We start from the raw sequence: 19,915 nt of genomic DNA, 5'->3' as shown, positions 1-19,915 counted from the left end.
CTATATTTCTATTGCCTTTTAAAGAACAAAAAAGGAGCCCTGGTGGCACAGTGGTTAAGCACTCAGCTGCTAACCAAAAGGTCGGCAGTTCGAACTCACCAGCTGCTCCATGGGAGAAAATGTGGCAGTTGCTTCAGTAAAGATTACAGCCTTGGAAACTCTATGGGGCAGTTCTCCTCTGTCCTATAGGGTTGCTATGAGTTGAAATCAACTCAACGGCAAGGGTGTGTGTGGTATTTTAAAGAACAAAATTTCTAATTAAGGAAATCGTTTTTTAAAATATATTCTAAGTTTCTGCTGTAACTCGCCACAATTTTCTTGTTTATAAACTCATAGAGGAGATGGTATTTCCATGAATATTATAAATATATTATGAATAACATGAGTAATAATATAAATATGAAAAGTAATGAATATCCTTACTGCTACTTGACCTCCTTCTATTTTGGTCTCATCCAGCTGCTCCCTGGAACATGCCGTGGTTTTGCACATCTCTGGGCCTTTACACGTGATACTTCTTTTGTCTAGATGTCTTCCCCAAGCTAGTTTCTTGTCTGTAACATGAGGACAGTGATACTGTCACCTAACTGATATGATTGTTTTGAAGATGACATGATGTGTGAGCATTTATTAGGTAAACACTTAGCAGAGAGTTTGGCACATGGTGAACATCAGTGTCAACTGTTATTATTACTTATCTTTCAAGACCTTGTTCAAATGCCACCTCATTGGTAGACAGATTTGCTGCTATTTCTCATAACTCTTGTGCATGCCTCTATCAAAGCTCTTATCACCTAGTATTGCTGTTTTTATTATGTATTTATCTACCTTACTGGACTATGAGCTACTCAAAGACAAGGAATGTGCCTTATCCTTCTTTAGAGTCAAAGCACCTAGCACGATGCTAGGGTACCAGGCATGTACTGAATGATTGATTGCTGAAGGAATGGAAGACTTAAGTTGGAATGATGAAAGAAATAATGACTCTCCAAAACAAATGTGAATAGTGTTTACTGCTTAACTAAATTGATATTTTTCTAATTTGAGAAGAAAATGCTGAACTATTTGTTTTAATTAATCGTGATTATTCTCTCTCTTTAATCTTCATTCAGATCTGGGGTTTTGGTAAGAGAAAGCCCAATATCTCTTCTATCATCTGCAATGTCTGTTCCTCTGAGTTCTCAATAAACACAGTTGCTATAGTGGAAATACATTCATCAAGTAAATCATCGAAACTTCTACCTCTGCAGTTTTTTATGTTGGTCGTTCTGATTGAAAAATTTTAAGTTGCCCTTGTTAGTCTTTTTCCAAGTGTAAATCCTGTGTATTATTTGCATCCTGGCCCACACAGAATCAAATCTCAGCACTACTGTCATATAACTAGGTTATGGCGCTACCTAGTGGCCAGCTTTTGGCACGTACTTCGTTTGAAACTGGCTATCAAGCTATTTTAGGCTTTAGTTTTATTTTTTATATTGGTGATTGTAAAATGCCATTAGAAATCATTAAAGATCTTGCTTTCTTCTTTCTAGTATTTTTGGCAATTGTTCTATGCATCATTTATCCTCCATTCATCTAGTTCATATCTCTTTGGGAGAACAGACATGCTATAAGGCCTATTATCAAGCTGCTCCAAAACACCGTTTTCTCCAATCAGAAAACAAAACCCATTTGTGATGGTTAAGACTGTGTGTCACCTTGGCTACGCCATGATTCTCAGTGTTTTTATGTGATCACTCCCATGACTGAATCTGCTGTGAGTAGCCAATCAGTTGAAAGGGAGTTTCTTTGGGGGGTGGCCTGCATCTGAATATAAGACATTCTGGCTTTTTGCTTGCTCTGGATCCTGCAGCTGCCTCCTGTTCATCTGACATCCAGTTCTTGAGACTTGAGCTATCAGCTTACCTGCTGATCTTGGAGTTCGTGGATCTTCACAGCCTGTGAGCGGAGCCCTGCTCTCCAACCTGCTGATCCTGGGTTCACCAGCCCCCGCAGCTATGTGAATCAGGAGAAGCCTTGCTGTCGTGCCTGCCAATCTTGGGATTCATCGATATTCATGGTCTGTGAGCAAGAACCCTGCTTTCCGACCTGCTGATCTTGGGATCACCAGCCCCTGTGGCTGCTTTAATCAGGAGAAGCTGCTATCCTACTCCATGGACTTGGGACATTCCAGCCTCTACAATCACGTGAGCTGTTTCTTTGATATAAATCTCTCCACATATATATATTTATATGCTTTACTGGTTTTGCTTCTCTGGAGAACCCAGCCTAAGACACCATTACAGTCAGAATTTAGGACACTAGCTTCTTTGGGTCATGCTATGAGGGGGTAAGCCACCATGTGCCCCTTCTGACTCCATGCAGTACACGCAGGCTGCCCGTGGCAAACGTATCCCTCTCTCACATTCTTCTAAACAATCATTCTCTTTTCCCTCTTTTGAAACCAAACAGTTCCCTCAAAAATAATTTTTTTGGCATAAAATAGGAAATAGGACTAAACAAACGGAAATGTTTTGCTTTAAATACTGAAGCCGTTTGTTTACATTAAGAAATAGTTTGTATTGAAAGCACATAATGGAAAAGAATCATGAATCATCAATCACAAGAGGACTTTATAGATAAGAAATAAGCACTGGCCTGAACAATTGTATGAAACATGAACAACTCATATTGAGAGCTTTTGCTGAGTCATTCTTCAGGAAGTGGGCTGCCCCGGGAGATTTCTACGGGAGGAACAATCGACAATATTTTCATATTAATAACCTCCAGTTACTGCATTGTTCTCAAAACTTTTGTTAATGAGTATTTTCCTGTTCTGTGAAAAAAGACATTAATCAAAAAATAAAGCTCAATCAGATTTATTTTTATGTGTTGTGGGTTCTTCAGCAAATGATATTAAATATATTTAAATAAAAGTTAATTGCAGTGAGCCCTGGTGGTGCAGTGGTTGAAACGCTTGGCTGAGTCAGCTGCTAAGCGAAAGGTTGGTGGTTCGAACCCACCAGCTACTCTTTGGGAGAAAGATGTGGCCATCTGCTTCCGTAAAGATTCATAGCCTTGAAAACTCTATGGGGCAGGTCTGTGCTGCCCTATAGTGTCACTGTGGGTTGGAATTGACTCCATGGCAGAGTTTTGGGTTTTTGTTTGTTTGTTTTAGTTAATTGTAAAATGTCTTCATTCACTGAGCATATCAGGAAATACTTTGTTCTGAATTTTTTTTTTTTTTTTTAGTATATGTGTTATAGCAGATATTGGATAAATTCCTTAGAGTAATCCTAAATAATCACCTTGGATTCAAATTTCCTTCAGGGCTATGGCAATACTTCCACTTGATGGTCTGGTGCCTCTTTTGCCCAACTCCTTCTATTGTTCCTCTCAGTTACCCCTCAGATAAGAGACAATCAGTTGTGGGCTCTTGGAGACCAACTAAAAGATACAGGCCGTTCACACAAGGGCCCCTCAGAAAACTCTCTAGCAGGACCACAGAGGATAAACAGGGTCAATGTGTCCCTGGAGACTACCAAGTATATATACTTTTTGGCCCTGTCCCAAGCACCTAGCTTTTCTCAGCTTAGGCATGGGAGTTTGTGACAAGGGGCTGAAGTAACCTGCCCATGGGATCTAGAGAGGTAAACTGTGAAATAACATCGTTGTGTGATTATGATTTCTGTTAGTATAAATAATTATCGTGCTTGTTATCCTGATTTAATACAGACACATCTCCCATAGCCCACTTCCACCCACCCACTCCCATAGAAGACAGGAGGTCATGTGTAAAAGTTTCCAGGCCACTCATGGCCCTGATGAGAATGCTTCACTTCACGCAGGCAATGCAGCTTTTCTTCTGTACTAGGTGATGCACAAAGTGTGTCCAGCTATGCAGGCAGCCACCAGAATCAAAAGAGGCTTCTGTAGAGCATAGCGGTTACATGCACAGACTCTAGAGTTGGATTTCCTGGTTTGAAATCCTACCTCTGCTACTTATTAGCTATGTGACCTTGGGTACTTTTCTATGTGTGGAGTTTCCTTATCTATGTAATAGACAATCTCCTATCTCATAGATTTGTTGGCGAGATTAAATTAATTGATGTAAATAAGGTCATCAGATCAGAGCCCGGCAAGTAATAAGCACTATGTAAGCATTAGCCAGTATTATGCAATTGCTTAATGAGAAATGATATTATATACCATTGAGGATAGTTTTTTGGGGGGTTTTAAAATCAACTACTTCCTATTTTTGGTCTGGTATGTAGTATTGTCCCTCTGTTTCTTTTCAAATGGACACATGTGGATGTTTCTCTAATGCTCAGTGGTCAGAGTTTTTAAGAAGTCAGTGATTCATAAAAATGTAAGAAGACTACAATGTCCATATGCTTCTTATAAAGTTATTTCTTGTGTACTGTTCTGTTTTATTAATGTATTCATTCATCTCTAAAAAAGAAACAATATATTTAAGAACCTCCTATGTTCTAAGTCCTTAAGAAATCCATAGGTCAGTAGAGAAATATCTCCCTTATTTCAACCAGACTCAGAGTGGGTGGGGTCTGAGAGTGAGGTGTCTGCAGTACGCACCCAGGATGGCGCATACGCCTGCTGGGAGAATCTACCTCTAGACCTCAGAGTCAGGAGGTGAACACAGACTTATCTAACTCTAGCGCTCATAACCACTATACAATATACAATACTGCCTCCCTTGCTCATTGGAACTTCACAACCCAAGGAACATCCTTCTTACCTGACCCCTAGAACCTTCCATTCTGTGTGCAACCCATTTGGATTGCCCCAGGGTCCTAGAGTTTTTTCTTGTCAGTGAAGAGAAGAATCAACATTAGAAAAAGAGATCAAAATCCAAAGAAAGACAGGTTTACCTTTAAAAAAAACTGATCAAATGTACCTTTAGTGTCTCCTGTTCTTTGACATTCCCCAACTATCAACAAAGAAGGACTACACTGTGGAGGAAGAGGGAGCTGCCATTTTCTTGTAGTTTTTCTTCACATCTCCCTGGCTTTTCCTTCTCGGTCTCCTTCCCAAGCTTTTCTTCATCAGTCTGTCCCTTAAATGTAGTTGTTTCCCAACTCTCTCTGTCCTCAATTCTCTCTTTTCTTCTTACTCTAGACTGTGAGTCATCTCTCACTTGTGTATTAATGAATCCGAAGTCTGAATCTTCAACAGAACTTCTCTCCTAAGCTCCAAACTTCATTTCTAACAACCTATGTAATATCTCCATCAGAATATCCTGTCCCACTAGCACCTACATTTAACATGTCCAAAACTGGAAATCATTCTCCTACTTTAAGCCAGTTCCCACGCACCAGGCACCCACCTACTAATAATGATATCCCCAAGGTAGATGTTTATAACCTGCCCTTGATCTCCAAATCAATCTCTACCTACCTCTGATCCACAAGCTCAAACCTGGTCACCTCTGGGCATTTGTAGATGCTGTTCCTTTTGTCTGGAATGCCTTTTCACCTGTCTGCCTGGTAAACAAATTTCTACGCATACTCAAGACTCAACACAGACAGCTTCCTCCTCAAAGCCACTCTAGGTGCTTGATTGTACTTCGTATAGCATGTAATTTGTGCTGCTTCGTAATATAGTTACTTGTGAATTCTTTGAAGGCTGCTTCTGGGCCTTATTCACCTTTGTATTTCTCAGAGCACTTAGGAGAGGTCCTCATACATAGATATATGCCCAAACACATAGGCTATTAAAAATGTTTACTGGAGTATTTGATAAATTAATTAATGTAGTAAAAAGGAACCAGTGTGTTTGAGTGGTGAGTTAGTTCTTCCTCCACTCATTCCTTGTCTTCAAATTTCCCATTACCTGCTATCACTCTTCTGAATTGATCACTCCTCAGAAATTTGGATGTTGTAAACAGTCTATCTCACAAAACATTTTGGAGTAAATTTGGTTTATCAGGCCTGACCCACTCTATCCCCTTACAAGGACACATATTGTCAAGTAAAAACTGAGTGAATGACTAATGTGAATTCCTTCATTTCAAACACACCATGATAAAAAGAAAAGTTTCCATTTATACTAGGTTTTACAGGGTTATGGTTCAATAGGTGATCAGTATGCTTCCTTTTTACTTCTAAACACATATGTTCCTTTGTTTCTGAGGAAGTAATCATCATGTAGCCATGGAAATCAACGAGTGCAAAGGAAATGTTGCTGGAGAATAATGAAGCCAACTAACTTAACTCCACAAAAGATGGTCACATCCTAAAACAATTAAAAACCATCCACAAGCTCTTGGAGGAAGTGTTGATCAGAGCTTGGTATTTTGACAATAACCTGTACAGTATGTGAAAGCACTTCAAAAATTCTGAAGTATTTAATGGACAAATATTTATTGGGTGCTTAACTGAATTAGGCCCTTTCACCTATACTCCCTCATTTTATCATCTCAACAACCCTACAAGATACTTATTTTTGGTATTATTTCCATTCTACGGATAAAGAAACTTAAACTCCAATAAGTTAAATGACTCACTCAGAAACTAGTCAGTGTCAGATACTGCACGACGTGCTCCTCCTACCAATCAAAATTCATCTTAGAGGTGAATGATGCCCAGATCCCATGACCTGAATCTCAAGGGGTATCCAACACAGAACAAACCACCTCCCAACCAGCTTTCCACACTTGTAAGAAAGATTCAACTGCTTCTCTCTCTGTTCAACTGGGCCTGTAAATCAGAGCCTTTAAGGTGGATATCTGATGTGGAGGTTTAAGACTTCATCACAATCACAGGAAGGATCAAGACCATATATTGTTTTCTTTTAAGTTAATTAAGTCATCAACAGCTGAACAAATGATTTCAAAGGGCAGCTTGAGAAGACAAAAGTATTATAATGAAATGTGCAAAAACCTGGACTTAGAAAGCCGAAACGGAAGAACATGCTCAGCATTTCTCAAGCTGAAAGAACTAAAGAAAAAATTCAAGCCTCATGTTGCAATATTGAAAGATTCTATGGGAAAAATATTGAATGAGTAGGAAGCATCGATAGAAGATGGAAGGAATACATAGAGTAACTGTACCAAAAAGAGTTGGTTGGTGTTCAGCCATTTCAGGAGGTAGCATATGATCAATAACCAATGATACTGAAGGAAAAAGCCCAAGCTGCACTGAACGCATTGGCAAAAAACAAGTTTCCAGGAATTGACGGAATACCAACTGAGATGTTTCAACAAATGGATGCAGCACTGGAAGTACTCACTCGTCTATGCCAAGAAATTTGGAAGACAGCTACCTGGCCAACTGACTGGAAGAGATCCATATTTGTACCCATTCCTAAGAAAGGTGATTTTATCAAGCAATATCATTAATATCACATACAAGTAAAATTTTGCTGAAGATCATTCCAAAGCAGTTGCAGCAGTACATTGACAGGGAACTGCCAGTTCAAGCTGGATTCAGAGGACAAGGAATGACGGATATCATTGCTGATGTCAGATGGATCTTGGCTGAAAGTAGAGAATACCAGAAAGATGTTTACCTGTGTTTTATTGACTATGGAAAGGCATTCAACTGTGTGGATCATAACAAATTATGGATAACATTGCGAAGAATGGGAATTCCAGAAAACTTAATTGTGCTCATGAGGAACCTATACATCGAACAAGAGGCAGTCGTTTGAACAGAACAAGGGGATACCGCATGGTTTAAAATCAGGAAACGTGTGTGTCAGGGTTGTATATTTTCGCCATACTTAGTCAATCTGTATGCTGAGCAAATAAACCAAGAAGCTGGACTGTATGAAGAAGAACATGGCTTCAGGATTGGAAGAAGACTCATTAACAACCTGCAATATGCAGATGACACAACCTTGCTTGCTGTCATGAATTGAATTGTGTCCCCCAAAAATATGTGTCAACTTGGTTAGGCCATGATTCCTAGTAGTATTGTGTGGTTGTCCTCCATTTTGTGATTGTAATTTTATGTAAAAGAGGATTAGGGTGGGATTATAACACCCTTACTAAGGTCATATCCCTGATCCAATGTGAAGAAAGTTCCCTGGAGTGTGGCCTGAACCACCTTTTATCTTATAAGTGATAAAAGGAAAGGGAAGCAAGCAGAGAGTTGGGGACTTCATACCACCAAGAAAGAAGTGCTGGGAGCAGAGTGTGGCCTTTGGACCCAGGGCTCCTGCTCAGAGAAGCTCCAGTACCGGGGAAGATTGATGATGACAGGACTCTTCTTCAGCGCCGACACAGAGAGAAAGCTTTCCCCTGGAAATGACACCCTGAATTTGGACTTCTAGCCTACTAGACTGTTAGAAAATAAATTTCTCTTTGTTAAAGCCATCCACTTGTCGTATTTCTGTTATAGCAGCACGAGATGACTAAGACACTTACTGAAAGTGAAGAGGATTTGAACCACTTATTGATGAAGGTCAAAGACCACAGCCTTCAGTGTGGATTACACCTCAACATAAAGAAAACAAAAATCCTCACTACTGGACTAATAAGCAACATCATGATAAATGGAAAAAAGGTTGAATTTGTCAAAGATTTCATTTTACTTGGATCCATAATCAACAGCCATGGAAGCAGCAGTCAAGAAATCAAAGGATGTATTACATTGGGCAAATCTGCTGCAAAAGACCTCTTTAAAGTATTAAAAACCAAAGATGTCACTTTGAGGACTAAGGTGTGCCTGACCAAAGCCATGGTATTTTCAATTGCCTCATATGCATGCAAAAGCTGGACAATAAATAAACAAGACCAAAGAAGAATTAATGCCTTTGAATTATGGTGTTGGTGAAGAATATTGAATATACCATAGACTGCTAGAAGAATGAACAAATCTGTCTTGGAAGTATAGCCAGAATACTTCTTACAAGCGAGGATGGCAAGACTTTGTCTCGCGCGCTTTGGACATGTTATCAGGAGGGACTAATACCTAGAGAAAGACCTCGTGCTTAGTAAAGTAGAGGGTCAGCAAGAAAGAGGAAGACCCTCAGCGAGATGGATTGCAACAATGGGCTCATACACAGCAACGATTGTGAGGATGGCATAGGACAGGGCAGTGTTTCGTTCTCTTTTACATAGGGTTGCTATGAGCTGGAACCAACTCATATGGCACCTGTCAACATCCCATCAGTAAAATTCTGATGCAGTGGACGATCCCTGTTACTCTCTTTATCTTGTAGTAGATGTTGACGCTGTTGTAAAGATCTAAAATTTGAATTATTCAGAAATTTTATTGTAATGATCTTTCAGTGGAAGGAATTGAGAGTGGTAACAGTACTTTAATCTTTATATACAGTTTTAAAGTAATGGAACTTATCTTTAGAGAAAACCTATGGACTTGGTCTCATTACTTATAAACCATAAACCAAAAGCCAAATCAGTTGCCGTTGAGTCGACTCCAATTCACAGCAACCCCATGTGTGTCAGAGTAGAACTGTGCTTCGTAGGGTTTTCAATGACTGATTTTTCAGAAGTAGATCAACAGGCCTTTCTTCCAAGGTGCCTCTGTATAGACTTGAACGTCCAACCTTTTGGTTAGCAGCCAAGTTCACTAACCATTTCTACCACCCAGGGACTCCTTATAAGCCATACATTATATTTAATAGAAATATAATATTAATTTAAATCCTGCACTGTTTGGAATAAGTCTATGATGTTACCTGCCCATTTTACCAATCATATAAAGTTCAACATAAAGGAAATTCACATAGAAGTGTCAGGTGTACAAACTCGATTCCAGAACTTTAATCATTTCATTACTGAATGAAATGTGTTGGACAAAATTTCAAAGAAATTTGCCTTCTCATAAACAACCAATCACTGTCATTTACTGAGAGCCAATTTTGTGCTCAGGACCCGGCTATGGTCTGTAAAAGATCCTGAATAAATAATGAGTCAAGATGAACTAGTTAGAATTGTGTTAAGCTTTAGGTAGCAGAGAAGAGCCTACAGCGGCTTTTGTTGTCTTGTCTAAGAGCCCAGATATGGACAGTCTAGGGCTGGTGTGGCAGCTCCACAAAGTCATCAGATACCCAGACTGCTTTCTGCTTTCTGTCTTTAGTAAGTAGCTCAGTCCTCAAGGTCACCTTAAGATGTAAAATTGTTGCTGGACCTCCAGTCACCGAGTCCCCAATCCAGGCAGCAGGAAGGAGAATGGGAGAAGAGCAGAAAGGTGGATCAGCTGTTGTTCCCTTTGGCTGTGCTCCTGGAAGATCTACCTAGCAACTTCTGCTTTTATCTCATTGGCCAGGACTCAATCACATGGCCACGCCTATCTGCAAATGAGGCTGGGAATGATAGATTTTATCTGGCCACATTGTCACTTTGAATGTAGTTCAAATTCTGTTACTAAGAAGAATGGATATAGGGGAAGCACTTACATTTCCAGCCACAAAAAGGGAAGAGAGCCCAGACAAAAAACCAAATCTTCAAAATGGAAGAATAATAGGTTTGAATCTCAGCTGTGCTACTTTCTACATGTAGCAGAAGCAGGGAAGTCAGTTAGAAGGTGGTTTGGACCAGCGTGGTAGCAGTGGAGATGGTAAGAAGTGGTCAGATTCTGGATTTATTTTGAAGGTAGAGTCAACAGGATTCATTAATAGATAAGAACGTGAAGTATGAGAGAAAAAGGAGTCAAGAATGATGCCAAGTTTTTTGCTTAAGTAACTGAAAGAATGGAGTTGCCATTTATGAGAAAGATAACACTGTGGGAGGAGCAGGTTTAGGGTAGCGTGGAAGAATATTAGAAGTTCAAGTGCAAGTGGAGATGCTGAGTTGGAAGTTGGACATACGGATATAGAACACAGGGAGGAAGCACAGGCTGGAGATATAAATTTAGACATATATGGATAATATTTAAGGCCTTGAGATTGGATGAGATCATCAAGGGAGTAAATCTAGATGGAAAACAGAAGAGATCCAAGGACTGAACCTGAGTACTCCAACATAAAAGAGATCAAGAAAACAAAAAGAACCAGACAAGAATGAGAAGCAGTGAGGTAGGAGGAAAATCAGGAATGTAGTGTCCTAGAAACCATGTGAAGGAGGTATTTAAATGAGAAGAGAGTGGTCAGCTGTTTCAAATACTGCTGATAGGTGAGGACTGAAATTGGCCACTGCATTTGCCATAACCCCTTGCTGTCAAGTCTGTTTCAACTCGTAGCGACCCTATAGGGCAGAGTAGAACTGCCCCATAAGATTTCCAAGGTTGTAATCTTTACAGAAGCAGACTGCCACACCTTTCACCCACGGAGAACCACTGAGCCACCAGGGCTTCTTGCATTTGCCATGGCTACCTTAGAAGAGAGAAGGAGTCCTAGTAGTGCAATAGTTAAGAGCTCGGCTACTAACCGAAAGGTTGGTGGTTTGAACACACCAGTAGCTCTGAGGAAAAAGACCTGGTGATCTCCTTCTGTAAAGATTACAGCCTAGGAAACCCTATGGGGCAGGTCTACTCTGTCCTATAGAGTCACTCTGATTCGGAATCGACTCAACGGGCACACAACCACCTTATAAGAGTAGTTTCACTGGATGGTTGGGGTGAGAGGAGAGGGGCTGAGAGGAGAGAAATTGGAGACAGCAAGTAGATATAACTGTTTTGAGGAATGTTGCTATAAAAGAAAGGAGAGAAATGAGGGGTAGCTAGAAGGGAAAGTGAGGTCAAGAGAGGATTTTTTTTTTTTTTTTGGTTTTTGGTTTTTTTTAAGAATCAGGAAATGCTTACATGGTACTGGGACAGAGAGGGGGAAACTGATGATGCAGGAAGGAGATGGAAAGATGCCTGCAACATTGACCTTGACTCAGTAGGCAAGGGGGATGGGATATAGTGCATCAGTGGACGTGCTGGCCTTAAAAGAACATGGAGTGCTCATACAGAGGAATAGGAGATATGGCAACTTCTGTGGGCCCAGATGTTGGCAGGTGGGTAGATGTAGTGGTAGGAGCTTGTGGAAGTTTTCTTGTAGTTTAGCCAAGTTCAACAAAGTGAGAGAGGGACAAAGGAGTCCAGGGTATATTCAAGGGTGTGATTAAAACATTGACCATGGATTTAAGCTAGGTAATGAGGATATGAAAGGCATGAGAGACAGTGAAAATATGGTAGGATCAGTGGATTTTACATCCCAGTGAAGTTGAAGGATTGTTGGACTTCAAAGAGTGTTTGCTTGTCCACTAAAGAAAAGATTCTGATTGGAAAAGGATAGTGAGAATAACAGCACAACTAGGAGAATGTAATCGATGTCTCTGAATTGTACACGTAGAAACTTTTGAAATGGTGTAACTTTGGCTATGTATATTTTCACCAGAAAAAAAAGGTCCTCCAAGGTCGAGAAGGGAGAGTGTTGACATGTTGTGGGGTTGTTAACCAATGTCATAAAACAATATGTGTACTGACAAAAAAAAAAAAAAAGACCCTGAAGTTCTCAAATTTAAGACTTAATAATGTACAAAGATACCTAGAGCTTATGTGTTTGCCAGTGTGAGCCCCTCCACTTACCCACCCCAAGATAAATAAATCAGTCTTCTTCCAGGCCCTCTCAACCACTGACCTGGTATAGAGAGAGTGACCTTATGTGTGGCATGATTAAATTCTGTTCCTGGATTCTGGATTTTCATACACTTCCTGCCATTTCCTGCAAATGGCAAAGTCGAGATTCCAGTGGGCTCTCTGACATGGCAGAATGCCAGGTCAACCAAAGACTCTAATTTCTATAGCCTGACAGGAATTGAACATTGGCTCTCAGGTAGTCTATTGTGTTAATCAGTTTTCAAACAAGGCCTTGTCTGTTTCTAAAGCGGCTGATTGAAGCCCCTCCACAAGCTACAAGGCTGCTCTTTCCTGATTCCCACTCTTGACTTGGGTATGTAACAGAGCAAGATATCAGAACCTCTCTGGCCAGCCCCTTTAAACAATGAAGAACCCAACACCTTGGGCATGGACAAGAAAAGAACAAAGTAGCCCAAAGTCAAATATCTTAAAAAAAAAAAGATATTCTTTCGGTGTGGGGTGTCAGGGCCCAGTTTTTCCATCCAGTAACTAACAAATGTACTGCCAGGCATCTTCATATTATTGAATAACATCACAAAACCATCATAGAATCAAAGGGGCATTTGCATAAGTCATGCTGAAATTCTTCTTCTTTCCCTCTCTCTGCCATTGAAAACCCAACGTTTCTTTCAGGATCTAAATTCATGAATCCAAAGCCAGGCATTTTCAACTCCCCTTATATAAAAGTCTCTTGTCAGGATTTTAGAATTTTTAAACCTTATCTTAATTGAGTAACACAGGCCCGGAAGAGGTTAATTAACAGTCTTTTTAAAAAATCTTTAGAAAAATCTTCCAGAAATAAATATAGCATCAACTATACAGGAATTCAGAATACACATGAATTTATTTGATTAGAATGGAGGAAAAAAATAGCAAGTAAATGTTTTGCTTTCTTGAAATTAAAAAAAATCATTATTTTTAAAAAAAATAATGTCAAATACTGTTCCTCTTTCAGTTTTTAGTCAATTCCTACAATACGATACTACTCATCCTTACACAAAATTCCAGGTCCTGTAAGTCACTGAATTTAGATTATAGGGTAAAGATCCGCCATCAAAAAATGGAACTCAAATCAGAATGTCCTGCTCCTGAGAGTTTAAAAAAAAAAAAACAACATACAACTCTTAATGGCTCTTTTTAGGGTTTTGGGTTGAGTAGTATTTAAAGCACTAAACTGTCTCTCTAGTATTTGAGGGGATTAGGTTTGGAGTTCATTGTGTTGACTGTCTTTTGAAAGATTAGATAGTTTAGTTAGGCTCCTACTGGCCATGTAAATGTCTCAGTGTTTATTGACCGTCTGCAGCCATTATCAAAGGCTCTGAACACAATCGACACCTTGTAAACAGAAATCCCATTATTTCTGTGGTACCGATAAGATTTACTGAGGATTTAATTTTTTTTTCATGATTAACTGGCCAGTTAAATATATTAATACAGTATAGGAAAGTATGACAAATGATTATGAATTCGGTCAGCAAACTTGCCCTTTTATATATCTGGGAAACTACAACCTCGTTTTGCTTATAGATTGTAGAAGTAATTATAGTGTTCTGTTTAAAAATACTTCTTAAAAATATACATCTTACATACATTCGAATGTGCTATATGCATTTCTACCACTCCTGCCATAATCTACCAAAGGATTTATGGTTTTCTGGAAGTCCTAAATCTTTCAGTACACAGAAAGAAAAATTCTACAGGCTGTGTCCTAAGTTGGTTTGCAAACATTATAAGGACTCATTTGTTGGGTGATTTGGGCCTAAAATTTAAAATGCTTTCATCACAACAAATTTTGGAAAGGCATGCAATGGAAGAGTTGTATTTGACCATGGGTAAATTGTGTGGGATCAACATTATTTTGATTCTGAATTTGATGATCCCTGCTGGAGAGGGGTGGTGCTGCTATTCAAGCTCCTCCCTTCTCCCCCACAAAGGTGCCGGCATGAGATATGTGATAGATGGGAGAGAGTAAGGACAGCATGCCTTCTCTGGGAACCTATATGGCAAGGCTTTGACAGCATGTAGAGTTTAACTAAAGCAAGAATCACTCTCTGCAGGAAGCATTGGAAGGGGACTGATGTTCAAGAGAAAGCAGACAGAACTGGGATTAGACAGTTTGCCTGAGATGAGTAGAAAGGGTGCCCCACCCCCAACATTTGATGGCCTCAATATAAAACCTAAATTGTTGAACTCAACACAAAACCTTTACAGTGAGGCCCCAACACACCTTAACAGCCCCAGCTCCCAACGCTTCTCTGCCATCCTACCCCAGTATGTGCCTTCATGCCCCCATGCCTTTGCTCCTGCTGTACCCTGCTTTCTCACCTCCTGACTTGAAACTTCTCTTCACCCTGACAGCCCAAATGTCAGCTCTTCTGTGAAGAGCTTTCAAACTCCCTCATGAAAGTAGCTCACTTGCTGCACTATATTTGTGGATTCCTTGTAACTTCTTTGTGTGTCTAGCTCCTCCACATCTGTAAACTCCTAGAGGGCCAGGATTCAGTCTTACTCTTTTGTTGTATCTCCAGTGTCTAGCATATAATACCCATTTGTGGTCTAGTCGATTCCAACTCCTAGCGACCCTATAAGACAGAGTAGAACTGCCCCATAAGGTTTCCAAGGAGCGGCTGGTGGATTCGAACTTTTGATTAGCAACCGAGCTCTTAACCACTGTGCCACCAGGGCTCCTAGCATATAATAGGTGCTCAATAAATGTATATGGCAGGAAGAAAGGGAAAAAGGAAGATCCATTTCTATGCCTTTGATCCTACTCCCTGCCCTCTCTTCCAATATGAAACTTACCCATCCATCAAGAACCAACTGCTTTTTGATGACTTCCCTGACCAATGATCTCCCACTTCTTTAAACTCCCATAGCACCTAGGTGAGAATTGCTCACTTGATACTTAACAGACCTGTGTCTTCATCTTAGTTGGGTTTTTATATCTATGTGCTATTTCCCCAACCACAGTCAAAGAGCTCTTTGCCAGTAAGGGCTGTGTCTCTAACCTCATGGCATCATACACAGTGCCTAGTGGTGCTCTGCTTAAAGTTGTTACTTACCAAGAGTTTGTAGATTAAGGAGGAGGGGAAGAGGTCTAAAACGTAGACCAAGAAGGTTATTTTGACAGTGAAGGAGAGCACATTTAGGACAGCCCAGGCAAAGACAAGAGGTCAAGCAACAAGGGGCGGCAGGCAGACTGTCCCCAAATCCTCAAGCACCTCAAAAGGAGACAAAGTCAGTCCACCAAGTGTTTAACAAAAAAGAAAAAAAGATCTGCACTTAAAGCTGATGAAAAGTCAGAGCATTCCAAGTGGGAGCAAATGTCCACAATCAGTCATGGGAGCAGAGATGGAGACCAACCAGGCAAGGAAGGGAAAAGTCACAGCAGTGAGAACTTACTGAGCACTAATTATGTGTTGAGCATATGACATATATTATTTTCTTAACATCTTTATTGAGATGTAATTTACATATCATACAATCACCCATGTAAAGTATACAATTTGAAGGTTTTTAATGTATTCACAGAGTTGTGCAATGAACACCACAATCAATTTTAGAATATTTCATTACCCTAAAAAGAAACCCGGTACCCATTAGCAGTCACTCCGTTTCCCCCCTACCATGACCACCCCCAGCCCTATACCAAACTCACTGCCACTGATTTGATTCCAACTCATAGCAACCCTGTAGGGCAGAGTAGAACTGCCCCATAGGATTTCCAAGGCTGTAAATCTTTATGGAAGCTGACTGCAACATCTTTCTAGCTCTAGACAACCATTAATCTGTTTCTAAAAATTTGCCTATTCTGGACATTTCATATATATGAAATCATTCAACATGTAGTCTTTTAACTGACTTCTTTCCCTTACAATAATGTTTTCAAGGTTCATCCATGTTTAGCTTGTATCAGAACTTCATTGCTTTTATTGCTGAATAATATTCCATTGTATACATATACCACATTTTGTTTATCCATTCATCAGTTGATGGACATTTAGGTTGATTCTTGACATAGTCTTTCGTTTAGTCTTCCCAATACTCCTGGGAGGTAGATGTTAGTGTTCTCATTTTATAGTTGAGTAAACTGAAACTCAAAAAAGGTAACTACCCTACCCTTCATGAAAATGATGGCACTGGGATTTGAACTCAGGTCTACTTGAGTCCAAAGCCTCTATGTCTAATCACCACTTACTATTTGACAAACCTCAGCGTAGACTATGCCAGGTTCCAAGGACCCTCAGAGATCATTGGTGTTCCCTATCTTTCAAGGAATTTAAGAGAGTAATATGATAGTTGTATGTTTTAGTGCAGAGAACATGTGCTTGAAGCTACACAATCTCGAATTTCAGTCCCACATACTATCTCTGTGACTTTGGTCAGGTTGTTTAACTTCTCTGAGATTTAGTTCCCTCATCTGTAAAAGTGCAGATAAGCCTTTCCTTGCAGGGTTATGGTGAGGATTAAATGAGCTGATAAAAATAAAGTGTCTGACCATATAGTAGTAGGTAATCAAATATGGTAGCTGCAATTATTATCATTGTTGTTTGCAGTGGTAGTAAAATACACAGAGAGAGAGAGAGAAATCTGAGGAGGTCAGTTTGGGATATGTGATGGTGGGAAATCCAGGCAGAAATCTCCAGTGGGAGGCAGACAGAGATAAGAAGCAGGAGCTCAGGTGAGAGGTCAGGGCTAGAGATAGAGATTTGGAGGTTATCTGCATGGCGGTGAGAGTTAAAGCTGTGACAACGATTTAGGCAGAACTAGGTGGAAAATAAAGAAATTAGTCTGGTGCCTGAGCCTTGGGATGTCCACAATTAAGGCCAGGAGAAGAAATAAGAAACAGTAAAGGGTACAGAAAAAAGTATTTGGCGGGGTTGGAGTTGTACTATGATAGCATATTATTTTGAAAGCCAAGGGAGAAAAGATACTCAAGAAAGAGGTAATAGGTAGGGGAGAAAGTTGAGGTTATGTTACAGAGAGGTTTCCAATAATGAGAGCATGTGGCAGTCAGGAAGTCAAGTTTTGTTGTTGTGTGCGGTCGAGTTGATTTTGACTCATAGCAACCCTATAGGGCAGAGTAGAACTGTCCCATAGGGTTTCCTAGGCTGTAAATCTTTATAGGATCAGATTGTCAGGTCTTTTCTCCCATAGAGTGGTTGGTGGGTTCAAACTGCCAATCTTTCTGTTAGCGGTGGAGAGCTTAACCATTGCACCACCTGCGCTCCTTTTCAGGAAGTCAATAGTGACCTTAAATGCTATGCGTCTATCCATCTGTTAATTATTCATTTGTTCATTCAGCATTCATTGAACACCTACAGTGCACCAGACACTGAGACTCTGAGAAATACATGGGTAAAACATAATACCTCACTACACTGAGCATGACATAAAATGAAAAGAAAGTTCAGTGTTCTGAATGGCTCTGAGAGAAGACTAAGACCCCTTTTGTCTCTGAGTAGGGCCTGGCAGGAGGAACTGGGGTTCCACAGGGCAATCCTGATGGAAGGACAGAGTTTTAACAAATCAGGAGAAAACTGAGGGGCATGTCAAAGGCAGGCTGAATGGAGGGAGGGACTTGTTAACTTAAAAAAGGGGGCTAAAGACAAGGAAAAGAGAAGGTAGGAGCATTTAGGTTTACATATTTGACACAAATATCATCTGGAGGCTTCTCTCATTAATTTATAGTTGAGATGTTGCTTTATTGAGTTTATAAATTTTTGAAACTTGGGATGGAGTCTTAAAAGTTGACACTGTATTTCAAATTCAAAATATTGATAATTTCTCTTCAAGGATCTTCAGTAATCCAAAACTTCTCCCAGTTTACAGTATAAATTACTTTCTAATTCAAAAATTTATACACAAATTGTTTTGTGACATTGGCTGCAATCCCTGCAATGTGTCAGCACTCTTCCCCTTTTCCTTTCCACTCTGGGTTCTCCGTGTCTGTTCTTCAGGTTTTCCTGTCCCTTCCTGCCTTCTCATCTTCTTTTTTTTTTTCTTTTTTTCTTTTTCCTGCCTTCTCGTCTTTGCTTTGGAGCAGGTGTTGCCCATTTAGTTTTGTATACTTGATTGATCTAAGAAGCAGGTTCCTCACGTGTGTTATTGTTTGTTTTATAGGACTGTCTGATCTTTGGTTGAAAGGTGGACTTCGAGAGTAGCTTCAGTTCTGAGTTAGCAGGGTGTCCGGGAGCCATAGTCTTGGGGGCTCTTCCAATCTCTGTCAGACCAATAAGTCGGGTCTTTTTTTGTGAATTTAAATTTTGTTCTACGTTTTTCTCCCACTCTGTCCAGGTCATTCAATTGTGATCACTCAAAAGTGACTGCAGCAGCATATCGACAGGGAACTGCCAGAAATTTAAGCCGGATTTAGAAGAGGACATGGAACCAGGGATATCATTGCTGATGTCAGATGGATCCTGGCTGAAAGCAGAGAATACCAGAAAGATGTTTACCTGTGCTTTATTGACTATGCTAAGGCATTCAACTGTACAGATCATAACAAATTATGGATAACATTGCAGAGAATGAGAATTCCGCAACACTTAATTGTGCTCATGAGGAATCTGTACATGTATCAAGAGGCAGTCGTTCAAACAGAACAAGGGCATATTGCAATGGTTTAAAGTCAGGAAAGGTGTGCATCAGGATTGTATCCTTTCACTATACCTATTCAATCTGTATGCCGAGCAGATAATCCAAGAAGCTGGACTATATAAAGAAGAACAGGGCATCAGGATTGGAGGAAGAGTCATTAACAACCTGTGATATGCAGATGACACAACCTTGCTTGCTGAAAGTGAAGAGGACTGGAAGCACTTACTGATGAAGATCAAAGATCACAGCCTTCAGTATGGATTACATCTCAACAAAAAGAAAACAAAAATCCTCACAACTGGACCAATAAGCAACATCATGATAAACGGAGAAAAGATAGAGGTTGTCAAGGATTTCATTTTACTTGGATCCACAATCAACACCCATGGAAGCAGCAGTCAAGAAATCAAAAGACATTGCATTGGGCATATCGGCTGCAAAAGACCTCTTTAAAATGTTGAAAAGTAAAGATGTCACCTTGAGGACTAAGGTATGCCTGACCAAAGCCATGGTGTTTTCAGTCGCCTCATATGCATGTGAAAGCTGAACAATGAATAAGGAAGACTGAAGAAAAATTGACGCCTTTGAATTGTGGTGTTGGTGAAGAATATTGAATGTACCATGGACTTCCAAAAGAATGAACAAATCTGTCTTGGAAGAAGTACAACCAGAATGCTCCTTAGAAACAAGGATGGTGAGACTACATCTCACATACTTTGGACATGTTGTCAGGAGGGATCAGTCCCTGGAGAAGGACATCATGCTTGGTAAATTAGAGGGTCAGTGAA

This window comes from Trichechus manatus, unplaced genomic scaffold (assembly GCF_000243295.1).
Source record: "Trichechus manatus latirostris isolate Lorelei unplaced genomic scaffold, TriManLat1.0 scaffold00007, whole genome shotgun sequence".
Taxonomy (NCBI): domain Eukaryota; kingdom Metazoa; phylum Chordata; class Mammalia; order Sirenia; family Trichechidae; genus Trichechus; species Trichechus manatus.
Note: the sequence above shows the minus strand (reverse complement) of the source record.